A 19,251-nucleotide genomic window follows, 5' to 3' on the forward strand; every position below is an offset into this window, starting at 1 on the left:
TTAGAAACGAGGTTTTTGTAGAAGAAATAAGCTTTAGAATAAGCTGTTGGGCTAGTTGGTTTGACACGATTTCTGCAAAGAGGAGCGCAGAAGCGGTGCGGAAAAGGGAGACGTGGACAGGAAGGACGCTCACTTGCATCTAAGCATATTAGAAGAGAGGTTATTGTAGAAGAAATAAGCTTTAGAATAGAAAGCTTTTGGGCTAGCTGGTTTGACACGATTTCTGCAAAGGAGAGCGCAGAAGCGGTGCGGAAAAAGGAGACGTGGACAGGAAGGACGCTCACTTGCATCTAAGCATATTAGAAAAGAGGTTATTGTAGAAGAAATAAGCTTTAGAATAATAAGCTGTTGGGCTAGTTGGGTTGACATGATTTCTGCAAAGGGGAGCGCAGAAGTGGTGCGGAAAAGGGAGACGTGGAAAGGAAGGACGCTCACTTGCATCTAAGCATATTAGAAAAGAGGTTATTGTAGAAGAAATAAGCTTTAGAATAGAAAACTGTTGGGCTAGTTGGTTTGACACGATTTCTGCAAAGGGGAGCCCAGAAGCGGTCCGAAAAATGGAGACGTGGACAGGAAGGACGCTCACTTGCATCTAAGCATATTAGAAAAGAAGTTATTGTGGAAGAAATAAGCTTTAGAATCGAAAGCTGTTGGGCTAGTTGGTTTGACATGATTTCTGCAAAGGGGAGCGCAGAAGCGGTGCGTAAAAGGGAGACGTGGAAAGGAAGGACGCTCACTTGCATCTAAGCATATTAGAAAAGAGGTTATTGTAGAAGAAATAAGCTTTAGAATAATAAGCTGTAGGGCTAGTTGGTTTGACACGATTTCTGCAAAGGGGAGCGCAGAAGTGGTGCGGAAAAGGGAGACGTGGACAGGAAGGACGCTCACTTGCATCTAAGCATATTAGAAAAGAGGTTGTTGTAGAAGAAATAAGCTTTAGAATAGAAAGCTGTTGGGCTAGTTGGTTTGACACGATTTCTGCATAAGCGGAGCGCAGAAGCGGTGCTGAAAAGGGAGACGTGGACAGGAAGGACGCTCACTTGCATCTAAGCATATTAGAAAAGAGGTTGTTGGAGAAGAAATAAGCTTTAGAATAGTAAACTGTTGGGCTTGTTGGTTTGACACGATTTCTGCAAAGGGGAGCGCAGAAGCGGTGCTGAAAAAGGAAACGTCGACAGGAAGGACGCTCACTTGCATCTAAGCATATTAGAAAAGAAGTTATTGTAGAAGAAATAAGCTTTAGAATAATAAGCTGTTGGGCTAGTTGGCTTGACATGATTTCTGCAAAGGGGAGCGCAGAAGCTGTGCGGAAAAGGGAGACGTGGACAGGCAGGATGCTCACTTGCACCTAAGCATATTAGAAAAGAGGTTGTTGTAGCAGAAATAAGCTTTAGAATCGAAAGCTGTTGGGCTAGTTGGTTTGACATGATTTCTGAAAAGGGGAGCGCAGAAGCGGCGCCGGAAAGGGAGACGTGGACAGGAAGGACGCTCACCCTCATCTAAGCATATTAAAAAAAGGGTTGTTGTAGAAGAAATAAGCTTTAGAATAGTAAGCTGAAGGGCTAGTTGGTTTGACACAATTTCTGCAAAGGGGAGCGCAGAAGCGGTGCGGAAAAGGGAGAGGTGGTAAGGAAGGACGCTCACTTGCATCTAAGCATATTAGAAAAGAGGTTATTGTAGAAGAAATAAGCTTTAGAATAATAAGCTGTTGGGCTAGTTGGCTTGACATGATTTCTGCAAAGGAGAGCGCAGAAGCGGTGCGGAAAAGGGAGACGTGGACAGGAAGGACGCTCACTTGCATCTAAGCATATTAGAAACGAGGTTATTGTAGAAGAAATAAGCTTTAGAATAAGCTGTTGGGCTAGTTGGCTTGACACGATTTCTGCAAAGGGGAGCGCAGAAGCGGTGCGGAAAAGGGAGACGTGGACAGGAAGGACGCTCACTTGCATCTAAGCATATTAGAAGAGAGGTTATTGTAGAAGAAATAAGCTTTAGAATAGAAAGCTTTTGGGCTAGCTGGTTTGACACGATTTCTGCAAAGGAGAGCGCAGAAGCGGTGCGGAAAAAGGAGACGTGGACAGGAAGGACGCTCACTTGCATCTAAGCATATTAGAAAAGAGGTTGTTGGTGAAGAAATAAGCTTTACAATAGTAAACTGATGGGCTAGTTGGTTTGACACGATTTCTGCAAAGGGGAGCGCAGAAGCGGTGCGGAAAAGGGAGACGTGGACAGGAAGGACGCTCACTTGCATCTAAGCATATTAGAAAAGAAGTTATTGTGGAAGAAATAAGCTTTAGAATAATAAGCTGTTGGGCTAGTTGGCTTGACATGATTTCTGCAAAGGGAAGCGCAGAAGCGGTGCGGAAAAGGGAGACGTGGACAGACAGGACGCTCACTGGCACCTAAGTATGTTAGAAGAGAGGTTGTTGTAGAAGAAATAAGCTTTAGAATCGAAAGCTGTTGGGCTAGTTGGTTTGACATGATTTCTGCAAAGGGGAGTGCAGAAGCGGTGCGGGAAAGGGAGACGTGGACAGGAAGTACGCTCACTTGCATCTAAACTTATTAGAAAAGAGGTTGTTGTAGAAGAAATAAGCTTTAGAATAGTAAGCTGATGGGCTAGTTGGTTTGACACGATTTCTGCAAAGGGGAGCACAGAAGCGGTGCGGAAAAGGGAGACGTGGACAGGAAGGACGCTCACTTGAATCTAAGCATATTAGAAAAGAGGTTATTGTAGAAGAAATAAGCTTTAGAATAATAAACTGTTGGGCTAGTTGGCTTGACATGATTTCTGCAAAGGGGAGCGCAGAAGTGGTGCGGAAAAGGGAGACGTGGAAAGGAAGGACGCTCACTTGCATCTAAGGATATTAGAAAAGAGGTTATTGTACAAGAAATAAGCTTTAGAATAATAAGCTGTTGGGCTAGTTGGTTTGACACGATTTCTGCAAAGGGGAGCGCAGAAGCGATGCGGAAAAATGAAACGTCGACAGGAAGGACGCTCACTTGCATCTACGCATATTAGAAAAGAAGTTATTGTAGAAGAAATAAGCTTTAGAATAATAAGCTGTTGGGCTAGTTGGCTTGACATGGTTTCTGCAAAGGGGAGCGCAGAAGCGGTCCGGAAAAGGGACACGTGGACAGGCAGGACGCTCACTTGCACCTAAGCATATTAGAAAAGAGGTTGTTGTAGCAGAAATAAGCTTTAGAATCGAAAGCTGTTGGGCTAGTTGGTTTGACATGATTTCTGCAAAGGGGAGCGCAGAAGCGGTGCGGAAAAGCGAGACGTGGAAAGGAAGGACGCTCACTTGCATCTAAGCATATTAGAAAAGAGGTGATTGTAGAAGAAATAAGCTTTAGAATAATAAGCTGTAGGGCTAGTTGGTTTGACACGATTTCTGCAAAGGGGAGCGCAGAAGTGGTGCGGAAAAGGGAGACGTTGACAGGAAGGACGCTCACTTGCATCTAAGCATATTAGAAAAGAGGTTGTTGTAGAAGAAAAGCTTTAGAATAGAAAGCTGTAGGGATAGTTGGTTTGACACGATTTCTGCATAAGGGGAGCGCAGAAGCGGTGCGGAAAAGGGAGACGTGGACAGGAAGGACGCTCACTTGCATCTAAGCATATTAGAAAAGAAGTTATTGTAGAAGAAATTAGCTTTAGAATAATAAGCTGTTGGGCTAGTTGGCTTGACACGATTTCTGCAAAGGGGAGCGCAGAAGCGGTGCGGAAAAGGGAGACGTGGACAGGCAGGACGCTCACTTGCACCTAAGCATATTAGAAAAGAGGTTGTTGCAGCAGAAATAAGCTTTAGAATCGAAAGCTGTTGGGCTAGTTGGTTTGACACGATTTCTGCAGAGGGGAGCGCAGAAGTGGTGCTGAAAAGGGAGACGTGGACAGGAAGGACGCTCACTTGCATCTAAGCATATTAGAAAAGAGGTTGTTGTAGAAGAAATAAGCTTTAGAATAGAAAGCTGTTGGGCTAGTTGGTTTGACACGATTTCTGCAAAGGGGAGCGCAGAAGCGGTGCGGGAAAGGGAGACGTGGTAAGCAAGGACGCTCACTTGCATCTTAGCATATTAGAAAAGAGGTTATTGTAGAAGAAATAAGCTTTAGAATAATAAGCTGTTGGGCTAGTTGGCTTGACGTGATTTCTGCAAAGGGGAGCGCAGAAGCGGTGCGGAAAAGGGAGACTTGGAAAGGAAGGAAGCTCACTTGCATCTAAGCATATTAGAAAAGAGGTTATTGTACAAGAAATAAGCTGTAGAATAATAAGCTGTTGGGCTAGTTGGTTTGACACGATTTCTGCAAAGGGGAGCGCAGAAGCGGTGCGGAAAAGGGAAACGTCGACAGGAAGGACGCTCACTTGCATCTAAGCATATTAGAAAAGAGGTTGTTGTAGAAGAAATAAGCTTTAGAATAGAAAGCTGTTGGGCTAGTTGGTTTGACACGATTTCTGCAAAGAGGAGCGCAGAAGCGGTGCGGAAAAGGGAGACGTGGACAGGAAGGACGCTCACTTGCATCTAAGCATATTAGAAAAGAGGTTATTGTAGAAGAAATAAGCTTTAGAATAAGCTGTTGGGCTAGTTGGCTTGACACGATTTCTGCAAAGGGGAGCGCTGAAGTGGTGCGGAAAAGGGAGACGTGGACAGGGAGGACGCTCACTTGCATCTAAGCATATTAGAAAAGAGGTTGTTGTAGAAGAAATAAGCTTTAGAATAGTAAACTGTTGGGCTACTTGGTTTGACACGATTTCTGCAAAGGGGAGCGCAGAAGTGGTGCGGAAAAGGGAGACGTGGACAGGAAGGACGCTCACTTGCATCTAAGCATATTAGAAAAGAGGTTGTTGTAGAAGAAATAAGCTTTAGAATAGAAAGCTGTAGGGCTAGTTGGTTTGACACGATTTCTGCAAAGGGGAGCGCAGAAGTGGTGCGGAAAAGGGAGACGTGGACAGGAAGGACGCTCACTTGCATCTAAGCATATTAGAAAAGAGGTTGTTGTAGAAGAAATAAGCTTTAGAATAGAAAGCTGTTGGGCTAGTTGGTTTGACACGATTTCTGCATAAGGGGAGCGCAGAAGCGGTGCGGAAAAGGGAGACGTGGACAGGAAGGACGTTCACTTGCATCTAAGCATATTAGAAAAGAGGTTGTTGTAGAAGAAATAAGCTTTAGAATAGTAAACTGTTGGGCTAGTTGGTTTGACACGATTTCTGCAAAGGGGAGCGCAGAAGAGGTGCTGAAAAAGGAAACGTCGACAGGAAGGACGCTCACTTGCATCTAAGCATATTAGAAAAGAAGTTATTATAGAAGAAATAAGCTTTAGAATAATAAGCTGTTGGGCTAGTTGGCTTGACATGATTTCTGCAAAGGGGAGCGCAGAAGCGGTGCGGAAAAGGGAGACGTGGACAGGCAGGATGCTCACTTGCACCTAAGCATATTAGAAAAGAGGTTGTTGTAGCAGAAATAAGCTTTAGAATCGAAAGCTGTTGGGCTAGTTGGTTTGACATGATTTCTGCAAAGGGGAGCGCAGAAGCGGTGCCGGAAAGGGAGACGTGGACAGGAAGGACGCTCACTTGCATCAAAGCATATTAAAAAAAGAGGTTGTTGTAGAAGAAATAAGCTTTAGAATAGTAAGCTGAAGGGCTAGTTGGTTTGACACGATTTCTGCAAAGGGGAGCGCAGAAGCGGTGCGGAAAAGGGAGAGGTGGTAAGGAAGGACGCTCACTTGCATCTAAGCATATTAGAAAAGAGGTTATTGTAGAAGAAATAAGCTTTAGAATAATAAGCTGTTGGGCTAGTTGGCTTGACATGATTTCTGCAAAGGAGAGCGCAGAAGCGGTGCGGAAAAGGGAGACGTGGACAGGAAGGACGCTCACTTGCATCTAAGCATATTAGAAACGAGGTTATTGTAGAAGAAATAAGCTTTAGAATAAGCTGTTGGGCTAGTTGGCTTGACACGATTTCTGCAAAGGGGAGCGCAGAAGCGGTGCGGAAAAGGGAGACGTGGACAGGAAGGACGCTCACTTGCATCTAAGCATATTAGAAGAGAGGTTATTGTAGAAGAAATAAGCTTTAGAATAGAACGCTTTTGGGCTAGCTGGTTTGACACGATTTCTGCAAAGGGGAGCGCAGAAGCGGTGCGGAAAAGGGAGACGTGGACAGGAAGGACGCTCACTTGCATCTAAGCATATTAGAAAAGAGGTTGTTGGTGAAGAAATAATCTTTAGAATAGTAAACTGATGGGCTAGTTGGTTTGACACGATTTCTGCAAAGGGGAGCGCTGAAGCGGTGCGGAAAAGGGAGACGTGGACAGGAAGGACGCTCACTTGCATCTAAGCATATTAGAAAAGAAGTTATTGTGGAAGAAATAAGCTTTAGAATAATAAGCTGTTGGGCTAGTTGGTTTGACACGATTTCTGCAAAGGGGAGCGCAGAAGTGGTGCGGAAAAGGGAGACGTGGACAGGAAGGACGCTCACTTGCATCTAAGCATATTAGAAAAGAGGTTGTTGTAGAAGAAATAAGCTTTAGAATAGAAAGCTGTTGGGCTAGTTGGTTTGACACGATTTCTGCATAAGGGGAGCGCAGAAGCGGTGCGGAAAAGGGAGACGTGGACAGGAAGGACGTTCACTTGCATCTAAGCATATTAGAAAAGAGGTTGTTGTAGAAGAAATAAGCTTTAGAATAGTAAACTGTTGGGCTAGTTGGTTTGACACGATTTCTGCAAAGGGGAGCGCAGAAGCGGTGCTGAAAAAGGAAACGTCGACAGGAAGGACGCTCACTTGCATCTAAGCATATTAGAAAAGAAGTTATTGTAGAAGAAATAAGCTTTAGAATAATAAGCTGTTGGGCTAGTTGGCTTGACATGATTTCTGCAAAGGGGAGCGCAGAAGCGGTGCGGAAAAGGGAGACGTGGACAGGCAGGATGCTCACTTGCACCTAAGCATATTAGAAAAGAGGTTGTTGTAGCAGAAATAAGCTTTAGAATCGAAAGCTGTTGGGCTAGTTGGTTTGACATGATTTCTGCAAAGGGGAGCGCAGAAGCGGTGCCGGAAAGGGAGACGTGGACAGGAAGGACGCTCACTTGCATCTAAGCATATTAAAAAAAGAGGTTGTTGTAGAAGAAATAAGCTTTAGAATAGTAAGCTGAAGGGCTAGTTGGTTTGACACGATTTCTGCAAAGGGGAGCGCAGAAGCGGTGCGGAAAAGGGAGAGGTAGTAAGGAAGGACGCTCACTTGCATCTAAGCATATTAGAAAACAGGTTATTGTAGAAGAAATAAGCTTTAGAATAATAAGCTGTTGGGCTAGTTGGCTTGACATGATTTCTGCAAAGGAGAGCGCAGAAGCGGTGCGGAAAAGGGAGACGTGGACAGGAAGGACGCTCACTTGCATCTAAGCATATTAGAAACGAGGTTATTGTAGAAGAAATAAGCTTTAGAATAAGCTGTTGGGCTAGTTGGCTTGACACGATTTCTGCAAAGGGGAGCGCAGAAGCGGTGCGGAATAGGGAGACGTGGACAGGAAGGACGCTCACTTGCATCTAAGCTTATTAGAAGAGAGGTTATTGTAGAAGAAATAAGCTTTAGAATAGAAAGCTTTTGGGCTAGCTGGTTTGACACGATTTCTGCAAAGGGGAGCGCAGAAGCGGTGCGGAAAAGGGAGACGTGGACAGGAAGGACGCTCACTTGCATCTAAGCATATTAGAAAAGAGGTTGTTGGTGAAGAAATAAGCTTTAGAATAGTAAACTGATGGGCTAGTTGGTTTGACACGATTTCTGCAAAGGGGAGCGTAGAAGCGGTGCGGTAAAGGGAGACGTGGACAGGAAGGACGCTCACTTGCATCTAAGCATATTAGAAAAGAAGTTATTGTGGAAGAAATAAGCTTTAGAATAATAAGCTGTTGGGCTAGTTGGCTTGACCTGATTTCTGCAAAGGGAAGCGCAGAAGCGGTGCGGAAAAGGGAGACGTGGACAGACAGGACGCTCACTGGCACCTAAGTATGTTAGAAGAGAGGTTGTTGTAGAAGAAATAAGCTTTAGAATCGAAAGCTGTTGGGCTAGTTGGTTTGACATGATTTCTGCAAAGGGGAGTGCAGAAGCGGTGCGGGAAAGGGAGACGTGGACAGGAAGTACGCTCACTTGCATCTAAACTTATTAGAAAAGAGGTTGTTGTAGAAGAAATAAGCTTTAGAATAGTAAGCTGATGGGCTAGTTGGTTTGACACGATTTCTGCAAAGGGGAGCACAGAAGCGGTGCGGAAAAGGGAGACGTGGACAGGAAGGACGCTCACTTGAATCTAAGCATATTAGAAAAGAGGTTATTGTAGAAGAAATAAGCTTTAGAATAATAAGCTGTTGGGCTAGTTGGCTTGACATGATTTCTGCAAAGGGGAGCGCAGAAGTGGTGCGGAAAAGGGAGACGTGGAAAGGAAGGACGCTCACTTGCATCTAAGGATATTAGAAAAGAGGTTATTGTACAAGAAATAAGCTTTAGAATAATAAGCTGTTGGGCTAGTTGGTTTGACACGATTTCTGCAAAGGGGAGCGCAGAAGCGATGCGGAAAAAGGAAACGTCGACAGGAAGGACGCTCACTTGCATCTACGCATATTAGAAAAGAAGTTATTGTAGAAGAAATAAGCTTTAGAATAATAGGCTGTTGGGCTAGTTGGCTTGACATGGTTTCTGCAAAGGGGAGCGCAGAAGCGGTCCGGAAAAGGGACACGTGGACAGGCAGGACGCTCACTTGCACCTAAGCATATTAGAAAAGAGGTTGTTGTAGCAGAAATAAGCTTTAGAATCGAAAGCTGTTGGGCTAGTTGGTTTGACATGATTTCTGCAAAGGGGAGCGCAGAAGCGGTGCGGAAAAGGGAGACGTGGAAAGGAAGGACGCTCACTTGCATCTAAGCATATTAGAAAAGAGGTGATTGTAGAAGAAATAAGCTTTAGAATAATAAGCTGTAGGTCTAGTTGGTTTGACACGATTTCTGCAAAGGGGAGCGCAGAAGTGGTGCGGAAAAGGGAGACGTGGACAGGAAGGACGCTCACTTGCATCTAAGCATATTAGAAAAGAGGTTGTTGTAGAAGAAAAGCTTTAGAATAGAAAGCTGTTGGGCTAGTTGGTTTGACACGATTTCTGCATAAGGGAGCGCAGAAGCGGTGCGGAAAAGGGAGACGTGGACAGGAAGGACGCTCACTTGCATCTAAGCATATTAGAAAAGAGATTGTTATAGAAGAAATAAGCTTTAGAATAGTAAACTGTTGGGCTAGTTGGTTTGACACGATTTCTGCAAAGGGGAGCGCAGAAGCGGTGCTGAAAAAGGAAACGTCGACAGGAAGGACGCTCACTTGCATCTAAGCATATTAGAAAAGAAGTTATTGTAGAAGAAATAAGCTTTAGAATAATAAGCTGTTGGGCTAGTTGGCTTGACATGATTTCTGCAAAGGAGAGCGCAGAAGCGGTGCGGAAAAGGGAGACGTGGACAGGAAGGACGCTCACTTGCATCTAAGCATAATAGAAACGAGGTTATTGTAGAAGAAATAAGCTTTAGAATAAGCTGTTGGGCTGGTTGGCTTGACACGATTTCTGCAATGGGGAGCGCAGAAGCGGTGCGGAAAAGGGAGACGTGGACAGGAAGGATGCTCACTTGCATCTAAGCTTATTAGAAAATAAGTTATTGTAGAAGAAATAAGCTTTAGAATAATAAGCTGTTGGGCTAGTTGGCTTGACATGATTTCTGCAAAGGGGAGCGCAGAAGCGGTGCGGAAAAGGGAGACGTGGTAAGCAAGGACGCTCACTTGCATCTTAGCATATTAGAAAAGAGGTTATTGTAGAAGAAATAAGCTTTAGAATAATAAGCTGTTGGGCTAGTTGGCTTGACATGATTTCTGCAAAGGGGAGCGCAGAAGCGGTGCGGGAAAGGGAGACTTGGAAAGGAAGGACGCTCACTTGCATCTAAGCATATTAGAAAAGAGGTTATTGTAGAAGAAATAAGCTTTAGAATAAGCTGTTGGGCTAGTTGGCTTGACACGATTTCTGCAAAGGGGAGCGCTGAAGTGGTGCGGAAAAGGGAGACGTGGACAGGGAGGACGCTCACTTGCATCTAAGCATATTAGAAAAGAGGTTGTTGTAGAAGAAATAAGCTTTAGAATAGTAAACTGTTGGGCTACTTGGTTTGACACGATTTCTGCAAAGGGGAGCGCAGAAGCGGTGCGGAAAAGGGAGACGTGGTAAGCAAGGACGCTCACTTGCATCTTAGCATATTAGAGAAGAGGTTATTGTAGAAGAAATAGGCTTTAGAATAATAAGCTGTTGGGCTAGTTGGCTTGACATGATTTCTGCAAAGGGGAGCGCAGAAGCGGTGCGGGAAAGGGAGACTTGGAAAGGAAGGAAGCTCACTTGCATCTAAGCATATTAGAAAAGAGGTTATTGTACAAGAAATAAGCTGTAGAATAATAAGCTGTTGGGCTAGTTGGTTTGACACGATTTCTGCAAAGGGGAGCGCAGAAGCGATGCGGAAAAAGGAAACGTCGACAGGAAGGACGCTCACTTGCATCTACGCATATTAGAAAAGAAGTTATTGTAGAAGAAATAAGCTTTAGAATAATAAGCTGTTGGGCTAGTTGGTTTGACACGATTTCTGCAAAGGGGAGCGCAGAAGCGGTGCGGAAAAGGGAAACGTCGACAGGAAGGACGCTCACTTGCATCTAAGCATATTAGAAAAGAGGTTGTTGTAGAAGAAATAAGCTTTAGAATAGAAAGCTGTTGGGCTAGTTGGTTTGACACGATTTCTGCAAAGAGGAGCGCAGAAGCGGTGCGGAAAAGGGAGACGTGGACAGGAAGGACGCTCACTTGCATCTAAGCATATTAGAAAAGAGGTTATTGTAGAAGAAATAAGCTTTAGAATAAGCTGTTGGGCTAGTTGGCTTGACACGATTTCTGCAAAGGGGAGCGCTGAAGTGGTGCGGAAAAGGGAGACGTGGACAGGGAGGACGCTCACTTGCATCTAAGCATATTAGAAAAGAGGTTGTTGTAGAAGAAATAAGCTTTAGAATAGTAAACTGTTGGGCTACTTGGTTTGACACGATTTCTGCAAAGGGGAGCGCAGAAGCGGTGCGGAAAAGGGAGACGTGGTAAGCAAGGACGCTCACTTGCATCTTAGCATATTAGAGAAGAGGTTATTGTAGAAGAAATAGGCTTTAGAATAATAAGCTGTTGGGCTAGTTGGCTTGACATGATTTCTGCAAAGGGGAGCGCAGAAGCGGTGCGGGAAAGGGAGACTTGGAAAGGAAGGAAGCTCACTTGCATCTAAGCATATTAGAAAAGAGGTTATTGTACAAGAAATAAGCTGTAGAATAATAAGCTGTTGGGCTAGTTGGTTTGACACGATTTCTGCAATGGGGAGCGCAGAAGCGATGCGGAAAAAGGAAACGTCGACAGGAAGGACGCTCACTTGCATCTACGCATATTAGAAAAGAAGTTATTGTAGAAGAAATAAGCTTTAGAATAATAAGCTGTTGGGCTAGTTGGCTTGACATGGTTTCTGCAAAGGGGAGCGCAGAAGAGGTCCGGAAAAGGGACACGTGGACAGGCAGGACGCTCACTTGCACCTAAGCATATTAGAAAAGAGGTTGTTGTAGCAGAAATAAGCTTTAGAATCGAAAGCTGTTGGGCTAGTTGGTTTGACACGATTTCTGCAAAGGGGAGCGCAGAAGCGGTGCGGAAAAGGGAGACGTGGTAAGGAAGGACGCTCACTTGCATCTAAGCATATTAGAAAAGAGGTTATTGTAGAAGAAATAAGCTTTAGAATAATAAGCTGTTGGGCTAGTTGGCTTGACTTTATTTCTGCAAAGGAGAGCGCAGAAGCGGTGCGGAAAAGGGAGACGTGGCCAGGAAGGACGCTCACTTGCATCTAAGCATATTAGAAAATAAGTTATTGTAGAAGAAATAAGCTTTAGAATAATAAGCTATTGGGCTAGTTGGCTTGACATGATTTCTGCAAAGGGGAGCGCAGAAGCGGTGCGGAAAAGGGAGACGTGGTAAGCAAGGACGCTCACTTGCATCTTAGCATATTAGAAAAGAGGTTATTGTAGAAGAAATAAGCTTTAGAATAGTAAACTGTTGGGCTAGTTGGTTTGACACGATTTCTGCAAAGGGGAGCGCAGAAGCGGTGCTGAAAAAGGAAACGTCGACAGGAAGGACGCTCACTTGCATCTAAGCATATTAGAAAATAAGTTATTGTAGAAGAAATAAGCTTTAGAATAATAAGCTGTTGGTCTAGTTGGCTTGACATGATTTCTGCAAAGGGGAGCGCAGAAGCGGTGCGGAAAAGGGAGACGTGGACAGGGAGGACGCTCACTTGCATCTAAGCATATTAGAAAAGAGGTTGTTGTAGAAGAAATAAGCTTTAGAATAGTAAACTGTTGGGCTACTTGGTTTGACACGATTTCTGCAAAGGGGAGCGCAGAAGCGGTGCGGAAAAGGGAGACGTGGTAAGCAAGGACGCTCACTTGCATCTTAGCATATTAGAGAAGAGGTTATTGTAGAAGAAATAGGCTTTAGAATAATAAGCTGTTGGGCTAGTTGGCTTGACATGATTTCTGCAAAGGAGAGCGCAGAAGCGGTGCGGAAAAGGGAGACGTGGACAGGAAGGACGCTCACTTGCATCTAAGCATAATAGAAACGACGTTATTGTAGAAGAAATAAGCTTTAGAATAAGCTGTTGGGCTAGTTGGCTTGACACGATTTCTGCAATGGGGAGCGCAGAAGCGGTGCGGAAAAGGGAGACGTGGACAGGAAGGACGCTCACTTGCATCTAAGCATATTAGAAAAGAGGTTATTGTAGAAGAAATAAGCTTTAGAATAGTAAACTGTTGGGCTACTTGCTTTGACACGATTTCTGCAAAGGGGAGCGCAGAAGTGGTGCGGAAAAGGGAGACGTGGACAGGAAGGACGCTCACTTGCATCTAAGCATATTAGAAAAGAGGTTGTTGTAGAAGAAATAAGCTTTAGAATAGAAAGCTGTTGGGCTAGTTGGTTTGACACGATTTCTGAAAAGGGGAGCGCAGAAGCGGTGCGGAAAAGGGAGACGTGGACAGGAAGGACGCTCACTTGCATCTAAGCATATTAGAAAAGAGGTTGTTGTAGAAGAAATAAGCTTTAGAAAAGTAAACTGTTGGGCTAGTTAGTTTGACACGATTTCTGCAAAGGGGAGCGCAGAAGCGGTGCGGAAAAGGGAGACGTGGTAAGGAAGGACGCTCACTTGCATCTAAGCATATTAGAAAAGAGGTTATTGTAGAAGAAATAAGCTTTAGAATAATAAGCTGTTGGGCTAGTTGGCTTGACTTTATTTCTGCAAAGGAGAGCGCAGAAGCGGTGCGGAAAAGGGAGACGTGGCCAGGAAGGACGCTCACTTGCATCTAAGCATATTAGAAAATAAGTTATTGTAGAAGAAATAAGCTTTAGAATAATAAGCTGTTGGGCTAGTTGGCTTGACATGATTTCTGCAAAGGGGAGCGCAGAAGCGGTGCGGAAAAGGGAGACGTGGTAAGCAAGGACGCTCACTTGCATCTTAGCATATTAGAAAAGAGGTTATTGTAGAAGAAATAAGCTTTAGAATAATAAGCTGTTGGGCTAGTTGGCTTGACATGATTTCTGCAAAGGGGAGCGCAGAAGCGGTGCGGAAAAGGGAGACTTGGAAAGGAAGGAAGCTCACTTGCATCTAAGCATATTAGAAAAGAGGTTATTGTACAAGAAATAAGCTGTAGAATAATAAGCTGTTGGGCTAGTTGGTTTGACACGATTTCTGCAAAGGGGAGCGCAGAAGCGGTGCGGAAAAGGGAAACGTCGACAGGAAGGACGCTCACTTGCATCTAAGCATATTAGAAAAGAAGTTATTGTAGAAGAAATAAGCTTTAGAATAATAAGCTGTTGGGCTAGTTGGCTTGACATGATTTCTGCAAAGGGGAGCTCAGAAGCAGTGCGGAAAAGGGAGACGTGGACAGTAAGGACGCTCACTTGCATCTAAGCATATTAGAAAAGAGGTTGATGTAGAAGCAATAAGCTTTAGAATAGAAAGCTGTTGGGCTAGTTGGTTTGACACGATTTCTGCAAAGAGGAGCGCAGAAGCGGTGCGGAAAAGGGAGACGTGGACAAAAGGACGCTCACTTGCATCTAAGCATATTAGAAAAGAGGTTATTGTAGAAGAAATAAGCTTTAGAATAAGCTGTTGGGCTAGTTGGCTTGACACGATTTCTGCAAAGGGGAGCGCTGAAGTGGTGCGGAAAAGGGAGACGTGGACAGGGAGGACGCTCACTTGCATCTAAGCATATTAGAAAAGAGGTTGTTGTAGAAGAAATAAGCTATAGAATAGTAAACTGTTGGGCTAGTTGGTTTGACACGATTTCTGCAAAGGGGAGCGCAGAAGTGGTGCGGAAAAGGGAGACGTGGACAGGAAGGACGCTCACTTGCATCTAAGCATATTAGAAACGAGGTTGTTGTAGAAGAAATAAGCTTTAGAATAGAAAGCTGTTGGGCTAGTTGGTTTGACACGATTTCTGCAAAGGGGAGCGCAGAAGCGGTGCGGAATAGGAAGACGTGGACAGGAAGGACGCTCACTTGCATCTAAGCATATTAGAAAAGAGGTTGTTGTAGAAGAAATAAGCTTTAGAATAGTAAACTGTTGGGCTAGTTGGTTTGACACGATTTCTGCAAAGGGGAGCGCAGAAGCGGTGCTGAAAAAGGAAACGTCGACAGGAAGGACGCTCACTTGCATCTAAGCATATTAGAAAAGAAGTTATTGTAGAAGAAATAAGCTTTAGAATAATAAGCTGTTGGGCTAGTTGGCTTGACATGATTTCTGCAAAGGGGAGCGCTGAAGCGGTGCGGAAAAGGGAGACGTGGACAGGCAGGATGCTCACTTGCACCTAAGCATATTAGAAAAGAGGTTGTTGTAGCAGAAATAAGCTTTAGAATCGAAAGCTGTTGGGCTAGTTGGTTTGACATGACTTCTGCAAAGGGGAGCGCAGAAGCGGTGCGGGAAAGGGATACGTGGACAGGAAGGACGCTCACTTGCATCTAAGCATATTAGAAAAGAGGTTGTTGTAGAAGAAATAAGCTTTAGAATAGTAAGCTGAAGGGCTAGTTGGTTTGACATGATTTCTGCAAAGGGGAGCGCAGAAGCGGTGCGGAAAAGGGAGACGTGGTAAGGAAGGACGCTCACTTGCATCTAAGCATATTAGAAAAGAGGTTATTGTAGAAGAAATAAGCTTTAGAATAATAAGCTGTTGGGCTAGTTGGTTTGACATGATTTCTGCAAAGGGGAGCGCAGAAGCGGTGCGGAAAACGGAGACGTGGACAGGAAGGACGCTCACTTGCATCTAAGCATATTAGAAAAGAGGTTGTTGTAGAAGAAATAAGCTTTAGAATAGTAAGCTGTTGGGCTAGTTAGTTTGACACGATTTCTGCAAAGGGGAGCGCAGAAGCGGTGCGGAAAAGGGAGACGTGGTAAGGAAGGACGCTCACTTGCATCTAAGCATATTAGAAAAGAGGTTATTGTAGAAGAAATAAGCTTTAGAATAATAAGCTGTTGGGCTAGTTGGCTTGACTTTATTTCTGCAAAGGAGAGCGCAGAAGCGGTGCGGAAAAGGGAGACGTGGTAAGCAAGGACGCTCACTTGCATCTTAGCATATTAGAAAAGAGGTTATTGTAGAAGAAATAAGCTTTAGAATAATAAGCTGTTGGGCTAGTTGGCTTGATATGATTTCTGCAAAGGGGAGCGCAGAAGCGGTGCGGAAAAGGGAGACTTGGAAAGGAAGGAAGCTCACTTGCATCTAAGCATATTAGAAAAGAGGTTATTGTACAAGAAATAAGCTGTAGAATAATAAGCTGTTGGGCTAGTTGGTTTGACACGATTTCTGCAAAGGGGAGCGCAGAAGCGGTGCGGAAAAGGGAAACGTCGACAGGAAGGACGCTCACTTGCATCTAAGCATATTAGAAAAGAAGTTATTGTAGAAGAAATAAGCTTTAGAATAATAAGCTGTTGGGCTAGTTGGCTTGACATGATTTCTGCAAAGGGGAGCTCAGAAGCAGTGCGGAAAAGGGAGACGTGGACAGGGAGGACGCTCACTTGCATCTAAGCATATTAGAAAAGAGGTTGTTGTAGAAGAAATAAGCTTTAGAATAGTAAACTGTTGGGCTAGTTGGTTTGACACGATTTCTGCAAAGGGGAGCGCAGAAGTGGTGCGGAAAAGGGAGACGTGGACAGGAAGGACGCTCACTTGCATCTAAGCATATTAGAAATGAGGTTGTTGTAGAAGAAATAAGCTTTAGAATAGAAAGCTGTTGGGCTAGTTGGTTTGACACGATTTCTGCAAAGGGGAGCGCAGAAGCGGTGCGGAATAGGGAGACGTGGACAGGAAGGACGCTCACTTGCATCTAAGCATATTAGAAAAGAGGTTGTTGTAGAAGAAATAAGCTTTAGAATAGTAAACTGTTGGGCTAGTTGGTTTGACACGATTTCTACAAAGGGGAGCGCAGAAGTGGTGCTGAAAAAGGAAACGTCGACAGGAAGGACGCTCACTTGCATCTAAGCATATTAGAAAAGAAGTTATTGTAGAAGAAATAAGCTTTAGAATAATAAGCTGTTGGGCTAGTTGGCTTGACATGATTTCTGCAAAGGGGAGCGCTGAAGCGGTGCGGAAAAGGGAGACGTGGACAGGCAGGATGCTCACTTGCACCTAAGCATATTAGAAAAGAGGTTGTTGTAGCAGAAATAAGCTTTAGAATCGAAAGCTGTTGGGCTAGTTGGTTTGACATGACTTCTGCAAAGGGGAGCGCAGAAGCGGTGCGGGAAAGGGATACGTGGACAGGAAGGACGCTCACTTGCATCTAAGCATATTAGAAAAGAGGTTGTTGTAGAAGAAATAAGCTTTAGAATAGTAAGCTGAAGGGCTAGTTGGTTTGACATGATTTCTGCAAAGGGGAGCGCAGAAGCGGTGCGGAAAAGGGAGACGTGGTAAGGAAGGACGCTCACTTGCATCTAAGCATATTAGAAAAGAGGTTATTGTAGAAGAAATAAGCTTTAGAATAATAAGCTGTTGGGCTAGTTGGCTTGACATTATTTCTGCAAAGGAGAGCGCAGAAGCGGTGCGGAAAAGGGAGACGTGGCCAGGAAGGACGCTCACTTGCATCTAAGCATATTAGAAACGAGGTTATTGTAGAAGAAATAAGCTTTAGAATAAGCTGTTGGGCTAGTTGGCTTGACACGATTTGTGCAAAGGGGAGCGCAGAAGCGGTGCGGAAAAGGGAGACGTGGACAGGAAGGACGCTCACTTGCATCTAAGCATATTAGAAAAGAGGTTATTGTAGAAGAAATAAGCTTTAGAATAGAAAGCTTTTGGGCTAGCTGGTTTGACACGATTTCTGCAAAGGGGAGCGCTGAAGCGGTGCGGAAAAGGGAGACGTGGACAGGAAGGACGCTCACTTGCATCTAAGCATATTAGAAAAGAGGTTGTTGTAGAAGAAATAAGCTTTAGAATAGTAAACTGTTGGGCTAGTTGGTTTGACACGATTTCTGCAAAGGGGAGCGCAGAAGCGGTGCGGAAAAGGGACACGTGGACAGGAAGGACGCTCATTTGCATCTAAGCATATTAGAAAATAAGTTCTTGTAGAAGAAATAAGCTTTAGAATAATAAGCTGTTGGGCTAGTTGGCTTGACATGATTTCTGCAAAGGGGAGCGCAGAAGCGGTGCGGAAAAGGGAGACGTGGTAAGCAAGGACGCTCACTTGCATCTTAGCATATTAGAAAAGAGGTTATTGTAGAAGAAATAAGCTTTAGAATAATAAGCTGTTGGGCTAGTTGGCTTGACATGATTTCTGCAAAGGGGAGTGCAGAAGCGGTGCGGAAAAGGGAGACGTGGAAAGGAAGGAAGATCACTTGCATCTAAGCATATTAGAAAAGAGGTTATTGTACAAGAAATAAGCTTTAGAATAATAAGCTGTTGGGCTAGTTGGTTTGACACGATTTCTGCAAAAGGGAGCGCAGAAGCGGTGCGGAAAAGGGAAACGTCGACAGGAAGGACTCTCACTTGCATCTAAGCATATTAGAAAAGAAGTTATTGTAGAAGAAATAAGCTTTAGAATAATAAGCTGTTGGGCTAGTTGGCTTGACATGATTTCTGCAAAGGGGAGCGCAGAAGCGGTGCGGAAATGGGAGACGTGGACAGGAAGGACGCTCAATTGCATCTAAGCATATTAGAAAAGAGGTTGTTGTAGAAGAAATAAGCTTTAGAATAGAAAGCTTTTGGGCTAGTTGGTTTGACACGATTTCTGCAAAGAGGAGCGCAGAAGCGGTGCGGAAAAGGGAGACGTGGACAGGAAGGACGCTCACTTGCATGTAAGCATATTAGAAAATAGGTTGTTGTAGTAGAAATAAGCTTTAGAATAATAAGCTGTTGGGCTACTTGGTTTGACACGATTTCTGCAAAGGGGAGCGCAGAAGCGGTGCGGAAAAGGGAAACGTCGACAGGAAGGACTCTCACTTGCATCTAAGCATATTAGAAAAGAAGTTTTTGCAGAAGAAATAAGCTTTAGAATAATAAGCTGTTGGGCTAGTTGGCTTGACATGATTTCTGCAAAGGGGAGCGCAGAAGCAGTGCGGAAAAGGGAGACGTGGACAGGGAGGACGCTCACTTGCATCTAAGCATATTAGAAAAGAGGTTGTTGTAGAAGAAATAAGCTTTAGAATAGTAAACTGTTGGGCTAGTTGGTTTGACACAATTTCTGCAAAGGGGAGCGCAGAAGCGGCGCGGAAAAGGGAGACGTGGACAGGAAGGACGCTCACTTGCATCAAAGCATATTAGAAAAGAAGTTATTGTAGAAGAAATAAGCTTTAGAATAATAAGCTGTGGGGCTAGTTGGCTTGACATGATTTCTGCAAAGGGGAGCGCAGAAGCGGTGCGGAAAAGGGAGACGTGGACAGGCAGGACGCTCACTTGCACCTAAGCATATTAGAAAAGAGGTTGTTGTAGATGAAATAAGCTTTAGAATCGAAAGCTGTTGGGCTAGTTGGTTTGACATGATTTCTGCAAAGGGGAGCGCAGAAGCGGTGCGGGAAAGGGAGACGTGGACAGGAAGGATGCTCACTTGCATCTAAGCATATTAGAAAAGAGGTTGTTGTAGAAGAAATAAGCTTTAGAATAGTAAGCTGATGGGCTAGTTGGTTTGACACGATTTCTGCAAAGGGGAGCACAGAAGTGGTGTTGAA

Source organism: Dermacentor variabilis, chromosome 8, assembly GCF_050947875.1.
Source record: "Dermacentor variabilis isolate Ectoservices chromosome 8, ASM5094787v1, whole genome shotgun sequence".
NCBI lineage: Eukaryota > Metazoa > Arthropoda > Arachnida > Ixodida > Ixodidae > Dermacentor > Dermacentor variabilis.